The sequence below is a fragment of the Canis lupus genome, chromosome 12 (genome assembly GCF_011100685.1).
Source record: "Canis lupus familiaris isolate Mischka breed German Shepherd chromosome 12, alternate assembly UU_Cfam_GSD_1.0, whole genome shotgun sequence".
Lineage (NCBI taxonomy): Eukaryota > Metazoa > Chordata > Mammalia > Carnivora > Canidae > Canis > Canis lupus.
Genome location: NC_049233.1, coordinates 61,338,720 through 61,363,667, shown reverse-complemented (window position 1 = coordinate 61,363,667; position 24,948 = coordinate 61,338,720). Strand labels below are relative to the sequence as shown.

Genomic DNA, 24,948 nt, shown 5'->3' with positions numbered 1-24,948 from the left:
TTCATAGAGAACTTTGAGATGCCATGGAGATAAAACAAATTAGGAAGTGGTTCCTGGCTTTAAACATCTTGTAATATCAATTGGAAAACAAACATGTACTTGTAACACCATAAATAAATGGTTATACCTTAGGCATTATAGCATAGATATGAAGTAAAAGTTCAATTGCAAAAAATAGCATAAGGATAGTCTTTTTTATCAGACAAAAAGAAAAATATGATAGTCAATGGTGAAACACCTGTATCTAAAATATTGTTCAAAAATTTTTTTTAATTTTTATTTATTTATGATAGTTACAGAGAGAGAGAGAGGCAGAGACACAGGCAGAGGGAGAAGCAGGCTCCATGCACCGGGAGCCCGATGTGGGATTCGATCCTGGGTCTCCAGGATTGCGCCCTGGGCCAAAGGCAGGCGCCAAACCGCTGCGCCACCCAGGGATCCCTTGTTCAAAATTTTTAACACCAGAATTTAAGAAGTCTTTTAGATGATGAAATGCAACTGAAATAACAATATAATGAAAAAATGTAGATGATTTGAAGACAAGACTGAGTTTTGAACAGGGATGGAAGAAGAAATATGAATTCATTGCGGTTCCAGCAAATGCTGGTTCCAGCAAATGTTCAATAGGAATTTTCTAATAATTAATACTATTTCAAAATGGAATTGGGCATTATCCTTCCCATTATGAATTTTTAAATAGAAGCTGAATTACCACTTCTCTGGATTAAATGCATGGAACGTTGAACTAGATTTCTTACAGTCCTTCTTGATTCTAAGCACCTAAAAGTCAATTAACGGGCCTACTAATTAGATATTAGCAAGAAATTTCAGATAAATTCCATTTGTCACCATGCCTGCCAGGGTTTATTTGTTCTTTAACTCAATAAATGTTTGTTTAGTAACCATGTGCAAACTGCTAGCATTGGAACTAGAAATACATAATTTATCAAATAAAATTAAGGAAATATGAATAAGTAATCATACTATGTTATGACAAGCGCTTGTTGCAGAAAATGTTAGTTGGCCAACAATAGCCTTCTTTCTTTTTATTACCTGTTTAAAACCTCTAGAACTTGTTGATATTGTAGGGAAAGTTCTTTGATCAGAGAACCCCAGATGGACCTTTTCCCTAGTTCTAGGGATGAATCATAAGTATGTTAACTTCACTCTCTTTTGTCAGGTTATTTGCCTTCATATTCTCCCTTGTGACTCAAGGTGATCTTATGAAATATTCTAGCAAGGGAAAGAGAAACATTTGACTTAATTTTCCTGAAAAATATGTATTTATAAAATATGAGCGAAGTATACAAATTCTAAGGGCCCCTGTTGTCATTGATTCCTCAATGCCCTATCTTGCTTCTTGTTTTTGAATATATTTGTAATGCCCAGAACTTCTGCAAATAACTTATAACTATTAAGTAACAGGTATAATAAAAAAACAAAAATAAATTATAAATCAATCAATCAATCAATACACACACACACACACACACACACACAAACCCCTATTTGAAGAATAGTGGCTCATAAAGCTGGAAACATCCTGGGGTTTTACTGAAATCATTGAGTTGCTAAAAAACAAACACAAATGAACAAAGGTTACCTACCTCTGCACTTTACTTGTAAAATTGATAAATGTTCTTGGTTTAAGCTACCATTTGACAGATATTTTAATTGCAGCTGGAATCATTCCCAACTTACATGATACTCTGTGCCTGTGTGTGTGTGTGTTTGTGCATACACCTCAGGTGGAAATTAAAATATGTGATCAAGAACACTGATCACTGAATTTTATATTATCAGTTGTGATGTGTCATGTCTTTCTATTTTGGTCATATTTCTCTGTGTGCATTGGCCATATACCAAAATTGCCAATCACTTATTGTTGGGGTCTGCTTTTATCCCTCCCTATGAGCATCTGAGTCCCAAGAGAAAACACATAGTACACTCATACTGGATGATTTGAGAACATTCAACATAGAACTTGTGAAGAGGGGCAGCCTGGTGGCTCAGCGGTTTAGCGCCGCCTTCAGCCCAGGGCCTGATCCTGGAGGCCCGGGATCGAGTCCCACATCGGGCTCCCTGCATGGAACCTGCTTCTCCCTCTGCTGTGTCTCTGCCTCTCTCTCTCTCTCTGTGTCTCTCATGCATAAGTAAAAAAAAAAAAAAAAAAGAACTTGTGAAGGTATGACCGGGTAGAAGACCTAAAAAGAAATAGAGAAGGGTCCCTGGGACCCACCAGTAACAAGAATCATCACTACTACTAGCCCTTAAGGCACGAGTAAAGAGGGATTTCTGTAATCATGAGATGTAGCTATATGGAGAGACACCAGTTCATTGCTGGTTATTTCCTGGAAAAGATAGTTGTGGGTATGTCCATAGAAGTGTGCAACATGACAGCCGGTTTCCTTCAGAGGAGCAATTGAAAGAGTAGGGGAGAGTGTGTAAATTAGAAGCCATAGTATCTTTGTAATCTGAGTGAAAGGGCTATCATGTCACTTTTGCTATATTCTGTTCATGGAAATGAGCCATTAGGTCTAGCCCACATTCAAGGATTGGATTAAACAAGGGTTGGAATACCAGGAAATGGAGATATCTGGGAGCCATGATGAGAGTACCCATGATGTTAATGTTAATAATCCAAGAATTGGTTTTCATCAATTGAGATAAAGTGATTTGCAGGGATGATACTGAGACGATACAGCTGAACTATAGTAAATAAGTAGGAAACATGAAAGAAAGTAGTCAGCGAACATTCAAGACTCAGAGGTGCAATGACTTATAGATTATGGAAAATAGTTCAGACATGAATGCTGTTTTTAAGTGGTATCCACTGATATATTTTAATTAAATCTCCTAGAATATCTGTTTGTATTTTGGGAAAAAAATGTTTTTGTGTTTAGTAGAGGATGGGTTGCCAGGAAGCAAAAGTGAAAGAAGGAAATCCGGAAGGCAATGGCTGTAATTCAGGTTAGAAGTAATTCTGCTTTGGTCTGGAGTGGTGGTAATGGATATGAATTGGGTGGATTTCAGATAGCTATGTTTTGGAGATTGAATTGTCTTGCAAAGTATTTAATATAGGTTAGTAAAGAAAAAGAAAAAAGAAAATCAAAGATCTGCCTTAGGTTTTTGGTCCTTATATCTAGGTGACTTATAGTTCTATTTACAGAGATGTGGAAGACAGAATAGAACAGTTTTGTAATAAAACCAGTTAGTTCCACTTCATCCATTTTTAGGTTTGCCCTAAAATTAAACAATCAATAGGTGGTACCAACTAGGAAGCAGGATAGAAGAGTTTGGAATTGATAGTATTTGTCTGAGCTAGAGATAATGATGTGGAAGTCATCATATATAGATGACTTATTATAGCAACACAGAGATTTTTTTGTGGAACTTTTCTACCAGAGAAACACCAGAGCTTTTAGAGGGATGTCTACAACTCAAATGGCCACACCATTTATCCTACCAAACCAAAAAGCATAATCTTTTTGAATATCTTTCTTCAGACTTAAGTGACTTCACAGTTTTCTTCAAGAATAATATGTTGGGGGATCCCTGGGTGGCGCAGCGGTTTGGCGCCTGCCTTTGGCCCAGGGCGTGATCCTGGAGACCCGGGATCGAATCCCACATCGGGCTCCTGGTGCATGGAGCCTGCTTCTCCCTCTGCCTGTGTCTCTGCCTCTCTCTCTCTCCCTCTCTCTCTCTCTGTGACTATCATAAATAAATAAAAAATTTAAAAAAATCTAAAAAAAAAAAAAAGAATAATATGTTGGTACTTGCTTTAAATTTGTGTGAATAAATTATTCACTCAAATTACTTTGTAACCAAAAGAAATTATCTACATCGATAATAAACTCAGTTTCCATGTTAAAAAGTAGCCTGCCAACTTTAAATTAAAGTTTTGTATAGTTTCTAGGTTCAGTTTACAAAAACGTGTACCTATAATAATAAGGAAACATATCAAGCTTGTAATTATATATTTATTATTTTGCATTCTTAATTATTTCTTAATTTTTTTAACTTTTATTTATTTATGATAGTCACACAGACAGAGAGAGAGAGAGAGTCAGAGACATAGGCAGAGGGAGAAGCAGGCTCCATGCACCGGGAGCCTGACGTGGGATTCGATCCGGGGTCTCCAGGATCGCGCCCTGGGCCAAAGGCAGGCGCCAAACCGCTGCGCCACCCAGGGATCCCATCATTCTTAATTATTTACATTGCAAACTATTAAATATACCATTACAGAGTCTCAATAAAGATAATTTCATTCACTCTATTATAGTTCAAATCACAGATACATCAAATTTTATATAATAGAAATAGAAAATAGTTCACCTTTCAGATGTTGAGCCATTACTTCTGGACCTAAATAATCAGTGATGAAAATGAAATTTTTCCATATTTTTTTGGTTGATGAGTAACTATTTAAGTAAATTTTTATTCAGGATATAATAATACAACAATAAAAGAGATACAATTGATTTTGTTTCAGTAATTTATATCCATGTGAGGAATCTAAGGTGGCAAGCATATAAGTATAAAGAAGCAATATAGGTCAGATTATACTCTGAATTAGAATCATTTAGAGTTGTTTTTTTTTTTTTTAAGAGGAAAACAAAATTTTCAAGTTTAGGCATTGAGAATCTGCCTTTTTTTAAAAAGATGTTATTTATTTATTCATGAGAGATACACAGAGAGAGAGGCAGAGACACAGGCAGAGGGAGAAGCAGGCTCCCTAGGGAGCCGAATGTGATACTCTATCCAGGGTCTCCAAGATCAGGCCCTGGGCCGAAGGCAGCGTTACACTGCTGAGCCACCCGGGCTGCCCCCACTGAGCCACCCAGGCTGCCCAAGAATCTGCCTTTCTTGATAGGATTCTCGGTATTTTTATCCTCTAAATTTTTTAAAACATAAAATTTAATACATACATTTTACACATATACTATAACATATTGTAATAATGGATACTTACAGAATGTAATGAAAGCAGGAAGACTACCCTAACCTGATTCTAAGATTTTTAGAAAATTATTATTGAAAATAGGAGATCTCTCTAAAATTTTTGACTATCAGACAATAAAAACAAGTAAGATTATTGACCTCTAACCTTCTACACAAGTGTTTTAAAACATCATTATGATGGTCCTTTTTGAAAAAAATCTATATAGAATAATTTTTTATGTAGAACAATTTTAATGCATTTAAAAAATTAATAGAAAATTAAAGATTAAAAAGTGCATGAAAAATGCCTGTCCCAATTTTTTTTTTTAATTTTTTTTTTTTTTATTTATGATAGGCACACAGTGAGAGAGAGAGAGAGAGGCAGAGACACAGGCAGAGGGAGAAGCAGGCTCCATGCACCGGAAGCCCGACATGGGATTCGATCCCGGGTCTCCAGGATCGCGCCCTGGGCCAAAGGCAGGCGCTAAACCACTGCGCCACCCAGGGATCCCCCTGTCCCAATTTTTTATGTAGTTCACAGACATAAAATATCGGTCAAAGTGTCACATAAATTTCTAAATATTTACTTTCAATTTCTCACTTAATTTTTTGCCCTCTGGTAACAGGTTGCAGACCGCCACCAGGCTACAGAACACACCTTGAGTAGCACCATTCCTGGTTATGCGGTTAAAAACTAAGTCCTGTGAATAAATAATTGCTAAAGTAGTGGATAGGAGACATCCCCATCCATCTGGTACAGTGAAGGAACTGGACCTTTTAGTATTGACCAATGTGGAAATGCATGAATATGTATACATGTGTGGATATATGTGTAAATAGTGATACTTTATTTGGGTGGACAAAAAGAGCAAAAATATTATTTCAAGAAAACAAAGAAATGAGATGTTGTGAGCTCTGATATTCTCAGACTTCCAAAAAATAATATTATTTTACTATAACACAGATGTCAATGTTTAAAATTATATAAAAACTCTTATTTTATTTCATTAACTATCACATTTTGGCTTTTAATCCCAAAGCAGACATCTCAAAAACCATTATATGTCAATATCTAACCACTAAATAGATGTCTCCTTTTTAAAAGGCAGGGAGAAATTGTAGGAGCTGGAGGCTAAGATACAAAAGGAGTTGGTCTCAACTGCTGCCATGAATGGACATTCAGAAATATGAATTACCCTTAGCTCTTATGAATGGTTATTTGATATATCCATAGAGACTACTACTATAAGACTAACTGTTTCTCTCATTTATTTCCTCCAACATCAATTAGGCTTGATAAGGCAGAAAAAGGCAAATGTCACATTTGGTGTGTTTCTGGATGACTGCATTGATTTTTGGCTTGTGGATAAATTCAATTACATACAGCATTCAGAGATTTCTGTAATTGTAATTTTGTTGGATCTCCTCACTCAATAACTTCTCATTTCCTAATCTCCTGTAAGGTCAAAGTGGCAGAGTGTAGAGTAATTTTTTTAAAGCAGTACATGAGTAAAATTCAATATCTAATAATAGGCAAAGCAAATGCTATTATACATCAACATTCAGCTTTTAAAATTCATATTAATTACAAACTACCATCTGCTCAAGTTCTGTGGATATCTTGTACCTGAAACCATGGACTCTTGATTTAGAAAATAAAAGCTGTAATTTCTGCCTGAATGCTTTGTATTTAGCAAAACTAAATTTTGCAAAAGCTAGTTTTAAAACCTTGAAGCTTATGCTTAACTTATGAAGTTTTATGATAAATGGGAATATGTATGTATATGCATATACAGTTAATGTTATAAATATATCAAAAACATGCAAACCCGCAAAAAAAGAGAGCAAAGAAAGTGTTACATTCCAGGACAAGGATTCGGAAGGAGAGAAGGAGAGAGAGATTACTAAGAACATTTGTATAAAGAGATTGATGAATGAAGTTGTTTCTATGTCAGAATTATTAGCTACTTGTTCATATATAGTCACTTGATATAGCATCAAGTATGTCTGGTTATTGACTCAGAATGGTAGTTGGCTGTTGCCACATGATAGAACACACACACACACACACACAGACACCACACAATTCTATAAGGTACTACAAAAATAACATTTATTTCACTGAATTAGCTTTGATATATTAAATTGTTGATATTCCATTTTCTTTCCAATGTCATACTCCATATCATGGATGTCCTACATTGCTTCTTGAGTTCAGCTCTAATCTTTACTTCCATATGATCTCCTGGCTTATGGTCCTCTCATTAGTTTTGTTTTGTTTTGTTTTTCACTTCCCTCCTTGTTTTTTGTTATATATGGTACAGTGGAAGAGCCCTAAATTATTAGTGAGAACAAAAATCTGAATACTAGCTGAGTCTCTTTCCTCTCTCAACCACAAGACACTCAACTGTAATAGTTACCCTACAACATTCTTGTGAAGATTAAATAACATAATAAATAAATGAATATATGATTGGAGCGAGTCTGGCCAGAATGAATGGTCTCTAGAGCATTGTTATCTTAAATGATAATAAATGAGCAATGTTATCTAAAATTGTTATCTTAAATGATAATAACAGGATGCAAAAACTTAATAAACTTAAAATTAAATTTTAAAAACATTATAAATATATAACATAATTAAATTTAATGTTAAAACATGTATTTTAGTAAGCCCTGAAAAGAAATAGATAAAAATGTAAATACAGTTGTTTCTAGGTTGGTAGCCATGCCTATTCATTTTATTGGCGTGTGTCTTAGTTTTTACAAGCTTGTAAAAATAAACATGTTTTGATGGCTTAAAGAAAAAATATACATATAATAAATCACGAGGATAAACGAGAAAGGACTCCTCATACTCTGGGAAAGAAAGAAAAGAGAGGAAGGAAAGCAGTTGTAGGAAATGTTTTAAAATGCAGTAAAACAAAGTTGCAATTACTGTTACTAAGTAATTGCCCCCTTTCTCTCTGAAATAGGAGATAAATGGCCCAATGAAATCTAAAAGGAAATGGTGAATAAGGGAGCTTAAAAATACGCCAAGATGAGTAAAAAACCTTCCAGCACCTGTTGATGAGCTCAGAAGTTGAGATGGGTGTATAAAATAGGGATTCAACAATTCTTGAGCAACAGCGCTCATCATGATAAGTGTACTACTGTTTAATCCCCATCACTTATTTTAACCATCTCGTCATTGACCTCCTGTCTGGTAACCATCAGTTTGTTCTCTATCATTGATACATTTCTTAGAGAAAGTAATACTGAGAATGGGTGACATTTAGCTGAGTAGTAGCCCAAGACAAGATTCAGGGACCAAAAATATGAACAGATGATAAAACTTTTTGAAAAAATTATTTGCTACAGAAACAAGGCTGATAGACTGAACATGTCATTAGGAGACATTATGTTGATATGTTTGAGAGGGTGTGGAAAATATCAAGGGGACTTAGGATAATCAGTCAGCTACTCTTGTAATTAGTCTCCTAATGTAAAATTCATTCACTTATTAGGACAGTTGAAATTATGTTTTGGAAGTAATGTGGAAAAGATAATAACATGAACCTAGGGCATGCCAATGAGGATACTTTCTTAAGTGCTATGACAAGATGTCTGATGCTGGGATGGTCAAGGAACTGAGGGAACACTGAGTGTTGTACTGATATTTTAATGCAGATTTTGAAATTAGATTTTGAATCAAAGGTAATTATGGGAGTCAAGGTATAAAAAAAGGGGGTCCTGTGGTTAGGGACTTTTTTAGTTATATGAATTTGACTATATTAGATAAACTATGTCTGCTGTTAGGCTTCATACTTTTATTATTTTTAAAAAATTCCAATATAATTAACATACAGTGCTGTATTAGTTTTAGACACATAATGAAGTGATTCAGCAATTTTACACATTTCCCAGTGCTCATTGTGGTAAGTGTACATGATAGAGATTTTTTTAATGTACCTGGTTTGGATATTTGTTCTCATGCAAAGAACATTTACTTCTGATTTATGACCTTTATATTTTCTTGATATCTTTATCTTGAGAGCTTCTTTGCTATATGTTCTTAACAAATATATCTGTTAAAATTGGGGTTTATACCAACTCAATATAAAATTCCTAGTAGCCATTGACTGGTGTTACAAGGCAGCATTTAAGGATTTCTCAGTTAAAATTTTTATCTAGAAGATGCCATGTGAATGATGAGAATCACATATTGGCCCACTTTTCTGTCTAACAATTCTTATGATGCTTTCTGAGATAATTAATGTATTGAGATCCTGCAGAGAAGATATGTTTCATGGTTAATACAATAACATTTGATGGAGAAAGTTTGAACTTTGTCTTATTTTACAATAGTTCATTCCTAGGACATCCCATTATGTAGATACCAGTGTCTGTGACAAGGATATTAATTTTTTCTTAGGGTTCTAACTAATCTTCAGACCAATGTTCTCAAATTTTTTGGATGCAGAGCCCTTTGATCCTCTTAAAATTATTGAGGAACCTAGACAGAGTTTGATTATGCATATTATATCTACATAATATTATATCTATTAATGTTTACTATATTATAAATTACATATTTTTCTAATTAGTTGACTTTATTTTTTATTTAGGCATAATTGACATTTAATATAATGCTAGTTTCAGGTGTATAGCATAATGATTAGATATTTGTATATATTGTGAAATTATTGACATAGTAAAGCTTGTTAATAGTTTAAATACTAAGTGATTTAAAATTACTGCAAAAACCCACTATTAGTTATCATAAATATTTTATGAGAAATAACAATATTTTCAAAAAGTTTAAGAGAAAAATTACATTGCTTTACAGTTTGGGAACTGTCTTTAGTGTCTGGCTTGAGAGAAGAAAGATGAATTTTCATTTTTGTCTTTGCTGCTATATGTTTTGTTTGAAATTCGAAGAGAAAATCTGGCCTCACACAAGTAATTGCCATATTATCTATGGAAGACTCCACTGTATACTTGTGAAATAATGAATATAGAAAATAATATCTTCTATTATTATAAAAATATTTTTTAGCTTCTGAACTTTGTGTGCAGTTATCTACACATTAGTGTCTAGCGGTTCACACACAAACACACACGCACACATACACTCAATAGAGTCATGGAGTATAGCAAACTGCTCAGCTGAGGAAGGTATGATCAGATGGAGAAAGAGATGGAATTTAGAATAAATGGTGTTGGGAGGGGTCTGTAAGAAGTAGGAATCATTAGGAAATGTGTGGGCTGTTGCTGAGTAACAATTAAGTATTGTTAATCTGAGTGTGCAAAAGTCACTATAGTCCGGCACCAACTACAATTAATTACAGATGGCCTCAAAATGAAGATGCTAGGGTAAGCCTTTTGGGACACAGTCAGAATACATGACCAAGAGGTTAGCTTTATCCATCTAAAATTGAAAACCAAAAACAGATTCTAACTATTCCATAAAGGATTTTTTTTTTTTTGCAAAGTATAGTATAAAGTATAGAGTAAGGGCAAGCATAGTTTAATTCAGTGTAGAGGCAGCATAAGGAATTATCAAATAGTGCATATCCCAGAGATACAAACACTGGGACACAGGAAAGCTGCATCTTGGGGAATATTCAGTGGGTTCAATATATATCGCTCCTTCCTCTCATTTGAAAATGAATGAGATCAAATTTTGAAATGAGAAAAAATAGCTTAGTTTCATTTTTTCATTGTTCTTACTGTCACCTAAGTATTACTCTAAAAACTTTTTATTTAATATCACCCCATAGCCTGCACACCCCCCATCCTCCTTTCCAATCAATTGTCCTTGCTGATATCAGTTAACATAAGATGTGAATCTTATCAGGGCTATACTGCTTATAGTGCTTCTCTGACTTTTCTCTGATTTTATGATAAAAATCAAACTCTTTAGTCTATCATTCTTAGCCTGCTTACTGGTACAAGCTCACCTTCACGTTTCCCAGAGATACTTTCTAATTGATTTGTTCAGATTTTTTCAGAATCTTTCTTTCTCTCTCTCTCTCTCTCTCTCTCTCTCTCTCTCTCTCTCTCTCTCTCACACACACACACACACACACACACACACAGAGTTGAGACCTCTGGATGCTCATATGTGTTTCTGGTGCTGCCACCCTACCCATCTCCCAATCACCTGTTGTCCTGCCTTTCAAAAACAGAGATTAACCAAAGAGATCTTCCCAGAATAAATTAGAAAATGGAGAGAGCAAAGGCAGTATCCTTCCATGATGATAAGGGAAGTAAACTTCTTTTCACGTCAACAAAATTGTTTCTAGATTACAAAAGCAGAGAACTATATGTATGTAAGACTGCTCCATGGATCATGCAAATAATCAAGTCCCTTTGTTTTGGAGGAAAGAACTTTGTTGATGAAACTTTCCTCAGAGGACTATTGAGACAGAACACAGCAAGGCTATTTCTTAGTATGCAATAGACTAACCATATCACCGTTGCAAAATTAACCAATTAGGAAGATCAAGAAATGAATGTATCTACCTTTGGTGCTGGTGATGGGAAATATATAGAAGAGAACAAGAGTTATTTACTTGTTTGAGCAATTATTTTATTATTTTTTTAACAGTCTGACATTGAGAGTGCTTAAATCTTCTGGTCCAACATATGAATGGGGAGTATTGTTAGGACAGGTAGGTCTCCTATGAGTTCCAGGCAAATTTATATAATGTACCTGGGAAAATCAGAGCTACAAACACATTGATCCCAAATTAAAGCAAGTGAGTAGTAGAATACAAGTCCACAGAAATTATATTGGCATCTCTCTATCTCTATTTATATCTATATCATATCCATATGCATATAGTCAGTCAAAATTACCATTTCCTACAATGCAAGTATGTTTTCACCAATATATTGAGTTAACAGTAAAAAAATAAAACTCATAAAAATAGTAACAATATTTCTCAGTATCTGTGTGGAAAACATGTTAATTTATTCTATGAAGACAATGGAGTGGGAAGGAAGCCAGATTACAACCATGAAGCAAATTCTGGGTAAGCATGAACTTGGAGGCAGACCAAATATTTAAGGGAATTTTTCATATCTACCTAGACTCCTGATATTTTTAGTCAATAGATCCAAAAATCATGGCCAGGAAGATTTTAGCCTCTGCATGAAAACTCCTGTAATAGACCCTGTTGTTCCTGCCTTCTGAGATTCATTTGTCTATCCCCTCTTTGCCTCATTCTTCTTTTTTTAAAGATTTATTTACTTGTTTTAGAAAGAGAGACAGAGGAAGAGAGAGAGAGAGAAAGAAAGAATGTGACCAGGGGGAGGGGCAGAGGAAGAGAATCCTCAACAGACTTCCCATTGAATGGGGAGCCCAGCTGAGGGGTTCATTCCCAGGACCTTGAAATCATGACCTGAGCCAAAATCAAGAGTCTGATATGCAATGCACTGTGGCACTCAGGTGCCCCATATCATTCTTTTTTTGATTGAGCTAACCCCTTCAATTAAATAGAGTCAAATTCTGTTCCTTTTTGATAATTTTTCTGTTTATTGACAGAACATATACTGATTTTATAGTTTGATAGTCAAAAACCAATCTTCTTTTCCTAATGTTGTATTTACAGTATACTTGTCCTAAGTATTATGCATTCAACATGAATGACGGAATGATATATAAGAAAAACTGATATACATTGGAAGAAAGTATAGAAATACCTAATATTGGAACTAAGACCTCTAATTATATAACACATAATAGTATTATTTTGTGTATTCTACACTATGAAAGTATTTATTGTCCCAGGAAATGGTTTTGTAAGTTTGCTTATCAGCCATTTTATGTCTAAAAGCAAAGACATTCCTTGGCATTAATTATATATAATAATAATGATGGAGGGAGATATGGGACTATTAATTTTGGGTATAACAAAAGTTAAAAGTTCTTTGATGATTCATTTTGCCTAATCAACATCTTAATAACAGGTGAATAGATTAAGAGCAATAAGTAGTCTCAGTTTCTTATTGCTGATTGCTGTGATATTTTAAAGATTGAAATCAATAATTAAGATAATTAAGTCATTCAATGTCAACGTTCTATGCAGACATTTAAAACTATTTAAATAAATAGCTGGCATACACCCATATGACATTTAGGTTATTCTGAGATGCTTTGCTCTATACCTGATTAGAAAAAAAAGAGAGCAAATAATATAGTTACAAATATACTAAAGTCTAAGAATTTGCAATAGGACTTCATAAAGTAAACTCCTAAAGATATAGAATAAGGCATTGTTTGACAATGATGCACACAGCTCCAACATCTCTGTTTTTATGAAACATGTTTGCTCCTATTACTTTATCATCCATCACCATTCAGAGAATCACAAACAGCTGACAGGACACCCAGTAGTGTACTCAATCCATCTGTTCATCCATCAACCTTATGGTGAGTATGTGAAATGAAAGGTTTGCCTTAGGTGACAAAACCAAAGGCAGAATTTCGTCATAACAGTTAAGAAACAAACAAACAAGCAAACCATGCTTTAGCCTTTTGGCTAAATTTGTACTGAAATTACCTTGTTATCTTTATAAAGTAATCTGACTAAAACCTGAATGATGAATCTTAAACAACTATATCAAATCCTGTTTTACATTTGATAGTAATTTAGTTGACATTAAAACATTCAGCCAATAAATCTATAAATAAAAATGGTCAGCTTTATGGATAATTTATAATGATGGAGTTCCTAGATTGTATGCTTCTTTTAGTTATGGTAGGGGCTGCACGCTACATCCTGGACAATGGTAACGTAAATCGGTCCATCACAAGTGGTCCATCTGGTCTCTTGTTATCACAGAGAACACCTCAAAAATTGTTTTTATAACAGTCAGTCCTTAGTAGAGAATAATCTATAACTTGAAATATGGAATTTTGTTTCTTAAATTATCAAAAATCTCTACAATAACAACTACATGATTAAAGTTAAAAGTGCACATATATTAAGCAAATACTTAATTTACCTTGCACTATAATCAGGAAAAGTATACTGTTATGCTTTACCTTAATATTTGGTATTATATTTATTGAAGTCTATATGATATAAATAATCTAGAATTCTGATTTCTTTCTTTCTTTTTTTTTTTGGAATTCTGATTTCTATCCTCATTTCTATAATAGTTTTTTTCTCATTAATTCCTGCAACAAAGGAAACACTTGAAACTCATAAAACACTATGTTTATTTTTATATATCAGAAATACTGCAATAAATGGGAATACCTACCCTCAAGTTCCTAGTAGGAAAGACAGGTAAATAAATATTCAATTAAAGTGCAATATGATAAGAGTTATAGTGGTTATTAGTTCAAAAAGATAAGACAGACCACAGAAAAGGTACATTTCTTCTTGAGTATCAGAAAAACTGCACAGTGAAATTCACATCTGAGACTCAATAAGTAGGGGTTAACCAATGAGAAAAGGAAAGAGCATTCTAGGTAGAGAGAATACAATGTGTAAAATACCAAAAGAGATGAAGAATATTGGTATCTTTACATAACCACAAAGTTGTGGATATGAAGAGGGCAGATTACAAGCCGTGGTGATATGAGAATGATGCTTTGATGATGGTAACAAGAGAGGTCTGGTAGGTGTGAAATCAATAAAAATATAACCCAAATGGTGACAGTGAGGATAAGAAGAAATGGATAGATGCCAAGCATGATTGGTTACTGATTTTCTATGAGCTTGAATGAAGGTAGTTTTGGACATAGTAATTTGAAATAAATCATAATCAGTCAAAAATACATTGAAATTCATGTGAAGATGTGGTTAGCAGTGAGTAGGGTCTTAGGAATGAGTTCTGGATTGCAGGAATGATTGGGCTAAACAATAATATATGACTATGGGAGAAAAATAAGATTTTGCATTTCTTCCTGTAACATTTTTCTCATTTGAACTCAGTGCTCAGTTTTTTTTTTAAAGATTTATTTATTTATTCATGAGAGACACAAAGAGAGCGAGAGAGAGAGAGACAGGCAGAGGGAGAAGCAGAGAGCCTGGTTTGGGACTCCATCCCAGATCCTGGGATCACGTCCTGAGCTAAAGGCAGATCCTCAACCACTGAACCACCTAGATGTCCCTCAGTGCTCAGTTCTATGGAGGGATTAGACAGTTAAATCAGAGTCCCTTGCTGACATTTTGATATTCAATCTGTAATCTTAGAATGCAAAGTGCTTTTAACAGACTGAAAAGTCTCAGGCAAAATATAATGAGTAAGAAGTAATCTCCAACTTCCTGTCACAGCAATAAGAAATTGTAATACCTTTATGGATGAGGGAAAGCCATGACTAAAGACTGAAGGTTTGTGTTCCTTCAAAATTCATATATTAAAAACCTTACGCCTAATATGGTAATATTTGGAGGTGGCACTTTTGGAAGGTCATTAGGTCATGAGGGTGAACCCCTCATGGAAGGGATTAGTGCTCTTAAGAAAGACAGTCCAGAAAGATCCCTTGCCCTTTCTGTCTTGTGAGGACAGGGCAAAAGGAATGAAAGCTCTGAACCATTTTGGACCATGGAGTGAGCTCTCACCAGACACTGAATTTGCCAGGTCTACTTTGACTTGGACCTAACCTCTAGAACTGTGAGAAAGGGAAAAAAAAAAAAATCCACTGTGTGTAATCCATCTAGTCCATGGCATTTTTTACAGAAACCAAAATGGACTAAGATAGCCATCATGAAAGAGAACATAGATATATTTGTGTCTGTATGTTTTGGGGGGAAGAGTTGACTCATACGAAGAGGAAACAGGAAATAGCTTCATGATCCATGTTCCAGAGAGGTGGGTATAGGTAAATATATTTGTTGATTTGTGGCCAGAAAAAAATATATGCCCAATTTCCTGATAAAAATCTTCTAACTGATCATATACAAATTAAGAGAAATTAACATATAGTTATATATATATAGTTATATTTATATGGTTAACTTACATAGTATATATGCTTACATTTATTTTATATAGAGGTATAATTTACATAAAGTAAAATATCTTGACCTTAAATGGTTCATTCATTGAATTTTCAAAATTGCATAAATCCTGGTAAAATGCATACCCTATTCCAACCCATGGATTAGTTTTGCTTTTACTGAATTTTATATAATGTCCTGGCCTCTTTTACTGTATATAATGGTTTTTGAAATTTATTATGTCTTTGTATTTATCTGCATTTTCTTTTTTTTAATTGTTGAGTAGTATTCTATTATTTATATATTATACCACAATTTCCATTCTATGCAGTTAGTTATTGGGATTATTTTAGTGTTGGCTACTATGAATAAGGCTGTTGTAAACTATTTTTCAACCCATTTGTAGGGATACAAATTTTCCTTCTATTCAGTAAATACCTGAAAGTTTAAATATTGTATCATACAGTAGGAGAATGAATAATTTTCAAAGAAATGTCAAATACTTATCCATAATCCTACCATTTAAAATTATAAATGTATAAATGTTCTAAGTGTTCTGTATCCACAGAGACATTTTCTGTTATTAATTTTTGTAAAGAGCTTCTCCACCTTTACCTTACTACTTCACTTTAATTTTTTAAAACAGATTTATTGTGGTATATTGTTCTTTTTTATACAACTTATTGAAGCATGAATAGCATATAAAATGTCCCACATATTGAGAGTGTAAATTTTCATAAATTTTGATATATTTATAATTTGTAAAATCATTACTGGAATCAAAATGAGAATATTCATCCCCCAACAGTTTCCTTACACCTCTTTGTAATTTCTCACTGCTATCTCTGCCTAGTTCAAAGTAGTGTTTATATACTTCACGTCACTTTAGATAAGTCTGCATTTTCTAGAGCTTTATGTAGGTGGAATCATACAATTTATAATCATTTTTACATGATTTCTTTCTCTAAACATTTTTGATATTTTTCCATGTTGTTGTGGGTATCCATAGTTCATTCATGTTTATTGATGCATAGTAATTCACTGTGTAGATAAGCTATTTGTTTATGGACATTTTATTTTTTTCTAATTTTCAACTATTATACCATGAACATTATTGGAAAATCATTTTGTATTTCTTTGGTAAAATGTCTATGTAAATCTTTTGCCAATTTTCATGGTGTTGTTGGGTTGTTTTTTTCATTGAGTTTTGAGAGCATTTTATATATTCTGGATACATATCTATTTTTTTTTTTTTTAAGTAGGCTCCATACCCAGCATGGAACCCAATATGGGCCTGAACATAATTTAAACATAATTTAAAGCTATGTTTTTTTTTTTTAAAGCTATGTTTCATAGCAAGGTTTGTGTGTGTACATATGTGTATGTGCATATATATTTAACTACATAAAGATAGCTGCAAGCCTTTATTAAGTAATATTAAAGCAGTCCATGTTAATGTAGAGCATCTCTCCCTTGTCTAATCTCTCCTTTAAATTATATTAAGAAGAATGGGTTAACTATTTGAGAACTCTGGAAACCCCAGAGACATTTTTAAAAGTTAGTTAACATAACATAGCTCATCTAAAGAGTACTTAAGAAGACAGTATAGGGACCTAACAAGATTTAGATGTTTTCAATGCTTTCTCAAGTTTAATATTTAAGAAAAATAATTAGGTTAATATTTTATACCTCATAAGCATTATAGGGAATACTCAAAGGGTAAAATGTCTGAAGGCAGAAAATACATTGACATTAAAAATAACATGGGGGGGGTGGTGCCTGGGTGGCTCAGTCAGTTAAGTGTCGAATTCTTGATTTTGGCTCAGGTCATGTTCTCAGGGTCATGAAATCAAGCCCTGTGTCCATCTTGTGCTTAGCGTGAAGTCTTCTTAAGATTCTCTCTCTCTCTCTCTCTCTCTCTCTGTCCCTCCCCCCGCTTGCCCTTTAAATAAATAAATAAATAATATATATTTCAAAAAGCCAGCATTTGGAAGGGTCCTACTTGTGCTCTGTTCAAATAGGTTTAAATAGTTGTGCTCAATACATATTGGTGCCTTTCCCAGTATGGTGCTAATGGAGAAAATAAGAAGTGCCTAGAATGCTCAAAAGGAAATATATGGCAATAGTAACCTTCTACCATTATGCATTAATTTCTTTAACCTACTAAGAGATGAAATAGGTAACTAAGGATTTATTATGTTGGAATTTACCAACTACAGAGCAAAGGAGATTATAATACAGACAGATTAAAAATCAGATGTTTATTTAAAAAGCAGAGAAAATAGGGCAGCCCAAGTGGCTCAGCAGTTTAGGGCCACCTTCAGCCCAGGGCCTGACCCTGGGTTCCTGGGCTCAAGTCCCATGTCCCGCTCCCTGCTTGGAGCCTGCTTCTCCCTCTGCCTTTGTCTCTGCCTCTCTCTCTCTGGATCTATCATGAATAAATAAATAAAATCTTAAAAAAATAAAAATAAAAAGAGAAAATTTATAGTAAGCCCTTCTACAAGGCTTTGATGTGTATTGTTTCAAAAAGTTTATCTACTAACTCTTCAACAAATATTTAATTAAGGTCAACTCTGTGTCAGATATTAAGCTAGGTACTATTTCACATTGATGGTGTTTGCCCTTGAAGAATACACATTTTGGTGTTAGAGATATGACTAAGCCAAGATATGATAGTAACAAAGCGTAAAAGGCATTATGATAGAGTCAACACTAAATATTTGGAGGATATATATATGAGAATTGTTTTTGAAATTAATAATTATTTTCTACTGAAAGATTAATTAATAGCTGATGTTTGAAAATGTTTTGTTTGCCACAGTACTATTTGCATTATCAAATTTACAGAAAATATATATTGTTTTCTACAGTTCAAAGTTTAAAAAAGTTAAGAAGCTATATTCTGTATTGTGCTGAAGAATTACAACAGGGGGACTGTGTTCTCTATCATTTCTCCAAACTGGGATTTTACAAGTTTTCTATGATAATAATTTCATTTTAGGCTTTCATTTTTCTAACTTAAACATACATAAATACATTCGGGATTATCTAAAAGAAAACCTTGTACGTGTATACATGCTACCTCAGTGCCCAAATTTACATATTTTTTAGAGCATTATAGTAACACAATGTAAATATGTAAATGGGTGTAGACTGATGAGAAAGTACAGAATTAGACTCAAAAAGAAAACCTTTGCTAACTGATGGCCACTGAGGAACATAATAGTTCATAGTAATTCAAAAAAGAGAAAAGTTGGAAGAATTTAATCACACGTGATAGAGGGTACCAACAGACATTTGGAAGGAAATGAGTAAGGTAATTGTTACCTTAAGACAATATTGCAAATTTCAGTGTCATTGACTTTATGGTTTTCCTTGTTTTACATTAATAAATATGTTTCATTATATAAACATATAAAGATATATATTCATATTCTGTGGTTTTATATATTTAAACACATTTTAATTAAAACCGTTTACATTATTCAAAGTCTTATATGACTCGAGTCCTGGGTGCTCTGCTGCTGAAAAACTTTCAAAAAAGCAAATCCACTCTCTACTGCTGAAGTACAGTATTCAAATTTCTCCAGAAATGGGTCACAAAAACCATCTAGTTTTGAGAAGTTCCCATCATTCTCTTATTTGTACTTACCCTAGGACACTTGATGGGAGATTTTAGAGTATACCTGTTTTTACTCACAATTCTAGGTGTAGAAAGCCCAGTTCTCATAACCATGCCTGAAATGGATTATTAAATAGTTACATATAGTCATTCAGAACCTTGTTTTTTAAACTTTGAGAATATAGAAATCATATAAAAAAATGAAACAAAACAAATATCTTGAGTGTCAGGTGTTTAAGTACCTACTCCCCCTGGGACACATGGAAAAGTACAAGTCAGTGAAAAAATTATCTTTCCCCTCTGAAATTATCCCAAGTTTTCAATAAAGAAATCTTTAAAGTAAACAAAACCTAGTGTGGTATGTGTGAAAAGAATAAATGACAGGCTGGCCAGAGTGTAAAAGGTGTCCTGTCATTTTATCATCTGACATTCCCCAATAGAGAACTGGCATGATGTATCAAGAGGATTACAACTCTGAGTCCCAGATGATGCCTGGAAGCCCAGGTTAGTGAATTTGCCTAAATATAAAATTTATGCCTGGCATATGTGATTTAATATCTGACATGTTAGCTGAAAAACATCTGTGGATAGTGTAAGAACAATGAGTTCAAAAGTCCTGCTTGAATTTTAATTTGGATAGCTCTCACTGTGTGGCCTAGAGCACTTGCATATATGTTAGTTTTCCCATTAGTGAAATGTTAATGATGATATTTCTGATTGGTATGGTATGCATGAAATTAAGTAATAAAAAAATAAATAACTTGGGGTGGCTGGCATACATTCACTAAGCATTTAATTAATTATACATTTTAGTACTATTGTTATATATTTTTGTTTAATCTGAAAATAAACCATCCAAGTGTTTTTTTTTAGATATAGAAAATTAATATTAAAGTTAAATATACAATAGATGCACCTGGGTAGCTCAGTACGTTAAGCGTCTGATTATTGGTTTCCATTCATGGCGGGATATCAGGGCCCAGGGACTGAAATACACGTCTGGGTTCTGCTCTCAGCGGGAGTCTGGATATTTTCTTCTTCTGCTCCTTCCCCTGCTCTCTCTCTCTTTCTCTCTCTCTCTCAGATAAATAATAAAATCTTTGGAAAAATATACAATATAATGCCACATTTAAATGAATATCCTTTGCCTATGGATCTAAGAAGACTCATTTACGAGATAAATTTTGCAAGTGAAGAAGGTAATAGAACACATCTTATATTTTGGAAGAACTTTTGACAAGGATATATGCATGATATCATTTAAAAACTATGCTAGCCTTGAATTTTAAGGAATTTGATTTTCAAGCACTGAAAATGTATGCTTCCTTTTTAACGGACTTTTTATCAGAATTTCCCTATTTCCTCAACCCTATTTATTTTAGAGTAGCCTGGGATGGAACAGAAATTATTAAATAGGTGCTTGTAACTATGTTCTACTCTTCTATCTGCAGTACCTAAAGTTACTGTATAAAAATGCATCTTAGAAAATAGCGGGTATGTATATTAATATAAATTATTTAAGCTATTTTTCAAGCCCATTTATTTGCCACCGCATATTACATTTAATTTATTTAAGTGTGCATAACCTTTTGTTTTATATCCTGCCAAAGGGAAAAACATGTCTATAGGGAGATTTATTGAGAGTCTAATATGAGAAGAGCAGTGTTAAGAACCATAAATACACTAGTTCATTCAGTTGATACCCAACTAAAGGGATATGTGGACATGGATTGGCAGTCGTGCTGGAACATATCCAACTTCTGTCTTTTCATCTTGTCTCTGTGGTTTTCTGTAACACCGATTTGCCTTTTGTTCCTTATTTCAAAATCTTAAATCATGAGAAACAAACAAGTATGCTTTTTACATTCACTTGTGTTAACTACTAAGTTTGTACTTTAGTTAGCCATATAAATATATTTTTCTTTGTTCATTATTATTTAAATGAAACAGCTTTCAAAAAGGTAAATAATGGTGTATTCAAATTGTATGCTTGCAATCATTTCTCATTGGCTTTAATTAATTTAACCATTTCTCAATAGGAGGCTCACATATAAATATTTAAAAGACTAAAATCAAAATTAAAGGACATAGTAAATTGTTATAGTTGATAGAAAACTTTACGTGCAGTCAGATTGCCCTGAGCTCTGATTGAGGAGCCGAATCTCCTACTTAGAATATATTTAAATAATTTTTTGGAATCACTTCTCTGAGCCATTGTTGATTGTAAATATTAGATAATTTTGAAATAAAACACTATCAAAATATAACTCTTGCCTCTCCCCCTGAAAAGTTTGGTATCCTGAATTTTGGACACTTTATAGTACATGTACTGCCGAAGCGAGCACAATTTTGGATGCTTTATAAACTCTAGTTGGATAATACATGCTGGACTATTTTTATGGCACTTTTAATTTTAAAGATCTATTTTCTAGTCAAGTACTATATTTGAGTTTATTTACTTTTAATATCAGATCTATTTAAAATGACCTTTACCACTGCATCATTGTCCTGTAAGAGAGTTATGGCTTGCCATTTAAATGCAAAGTAGTTTAGCCTTTGTTTTTTAGAGTACTGAACATTGATTTTAAATGGCAGATATCTAAATCATTTACCTTTATGAGTGAAAAAATATAATTTGATGATTTTTTCCTATCTGTCAAAAATTGCTGTACTGTATACCTAAGTACCCCTATGACACACAGAGGGAAGACTGAATATTTTTAAAACCAGGTTCATTTTTAATATATATCTAATTGTACAATGTTGCACAGTTTAAAAGTTAGTGTATATAAATATAGGCAAATTGAAATAATAAAAAAACTATTTAAAACTTTAAAATATTTAAAACTCTTTCATGAACAATGTAAATGCATAGCATTATGTACTTTGAAACTAACATTTATAAAAATGAAATGATATTTATTTTGAATGCTCAGACTCTCCTTTCTTTCTTCAAATATCCAACTTTACCCAACTTTTCTACTTGTCCATCCACAAGGATAACTCATCCTGAATTCCCTTGTGTGTGTGTGTACATATCTTCCCTATACATAATGCTGTTCATGGTTTCTCTCTTACTTAACACTGTCCCCATAGAACTCATTCCTCCATCCATATTCAAGAATCAACCTCTTGAATTTATCATATGTATTAATTAATCTTTTACTAATCATCATTTTAATTGATAAATAGAGTTTACGAAAAATATCTGATTATTTATTGTATTAACGGAAGTTCTACGTGATACGCTCTGAACTACATTTTCCACTATGATCCTTCTATGAACTTAGCACCTCCAACTGTTCCTTTCCAGCCCTCTTGCTAAACACAGATAGCCCAACCAATGGCTCCTAAACACCAAGAAAGATTCCCTCTTTTTCTGAGAACTGTTTTTGTCCAACAATTCATGACACCAGCTGGACTTCTACTGCTAAGCCTCTGTAAAAAATGTTTCTTTCCCCAAAGTAGAACACCCTCTGACACCAACGACACTTTCCTTGATCAAACTTCAGTAAAAAAAAAAAAAAAAAAAAAAAAACTTAAGTCAAACTCTCTTCTAAACTCTCTTTTCAATAGGCCTCAATTTTTGCATTGCATGATAATCCACAACAGTAATACAGTTAACATAAAAATTAATATATTGGGAAATGTCCATAATACATTTGAATGTACTTGCTTTATCTTAAGTATATTGGTGAGGAAATAAAAAAGTAATTGCAATTTCCTTTTGATTTTAGGGAACTAAAAAATTCAGAATTTGAGTGATTTGTCAAGGTCATTCAACTAGAGAGAAGAGAGTAGAAAACATTTCCTCTGACAGAAAAAAATATTTCTCAGATCTATCACTGAGATAAGTAAATTGGAGGAATTAAATAGATATTACCTTAAGTTAAATTAACAATATAATATTGGGTTTATTAAGTCTATTTTATAAAATATTTGGGCTTTACATATGATTTCCTTAATTTTATACATTCCAGATTCCATCGTGTTACTGAAAGAATGAAGTTAGTACTTATACACTGAGACATGAAAAAGAATAAACAACGAAGGTTATAAAAATTATGTGTCTGTATATGTATGCATGTCCTAATTCATAATATTTTGTTATGTCTATTGGAAATTAAGTAATTTTTCATTATTAAGAAAAATATAAATTTATATTCATTCCAGCAACACACTGATGAGTGTCATCAATCTTAATGGACCAGTGAAGACCACTTACCCTTATAAATCAATATATAGTACAATTTAAGTATAAAATCAATTCCCCAAGCTATTTATGCTTTGCTCATATAAATATAAACACAGTTTATTTGTTATGAAAAACTAAGAATGCAGAGAACTTAATTTTTTATGTAAAGACAAGTGTATTTAAACATTCATCTACTTCCTAAAATATCTACAAATGTAATGCCACCTTAAAAATGGAAGGTTTTATGTAAAAATGTATTTAAACGATTACTTTTATAACTATGTGCTCTGCATTTGGTTAGTTTCCATAGTTTGTTTGTTGAGGACAGTTCTTCTGTTTTATTCATCTTTCCTAAACCAGCTATTCATCTTTATTTCCAAGCACACAGTTTGCTTTCTAAGGTACTAGCTACTTAGTAAATGTTTTTTTTTTTTTAATTTTTTTTAAGATTTATTTATTTATGATAGACATAGAGAGAGAGAGAGAGAGAGAGAGAGAGGCAGAGACACAGGCAGAGGGAGAAGCAGGCTTCATGCACCGGGAGCCCGACGTGGGATTCGATCCCGGGTCTCCAGGATCGCGCCCTGGGCCAAAGGCAGGCGCTAAACCGCTGTGCCACCCAGGGATCCCCTACTTAGTAAATGTTAAATAAGCAACTGAATAAATGAAGAATCTACCAAAATAGATAAATTTGTACACTTAATTTATCAACAAAGTTGTACATTTACCAAATATTAAATGTTGTCCTAGGCTACAGAGTTTTTAAAAATGTTTTTCATTTCATTTCATTTATTTATTTTATTTATTTATTCATGAGAGAGAGAGAGGCAGAGACATAGAGGGAGAAGCAGGCTTCTGCAGGGAGGCTGATGCAGGACTGGATCCAGGGACTTTGGGATCACCACCTGAGCCAAAGTCAGGTGCTCAACCACTGAGCTAGCCAGGTGCCTCAACAGAGTTTTAATATATTTTTTCAAAATATAAATTCACTGGGAAAGGGAAGCAAAAGAATGGATATAATTCAGTTTTGTGATGGTGGTGATAATGAGAAGTTATTGCTGGGTGTCAGAGGGATCACATGCAGATAACAGGAAGGCTTACCTTAAGTAGGAGAAACAAAAGCTAAACCTCAGAAAATCCTAGGTGAAACTCCCCTTATCAAAGAAATTCAAAACAAAAAGATTCTATTTTGTAATACTTGAAACCCTTTGTCACAATCCAACTGTCTGCTTCATTTCATGGGAAAGAAA

At 33.4% G+C, this 24,948-nt stretch overlaps 1 long non-coding RNA gene across 1 annotated transcript in view; it reads left to right on the top strand.

Moving 5' to 3' along the window:
• The window catches only part of LOC111098184, a 358,173-nt gene extending 334,618 nt beyond the window's left edge, over positions 1 to 23,555 (top strand). The window contains exons 5-6 of the long non-coding RNA XR_005367476.1: positions 19,944 to 20,007; positions 23,484 to 23,555. This is a non-coding gene — a long non-coding RNA (uncharacterized LOC111098184). The remainder of the gene's footprint in view (positions 1 to 19,943; positions 20,008 to 23,483) is intronic.
• Positions 23,556 to 24,948: the final 1,393 nt, after the last annotated feature.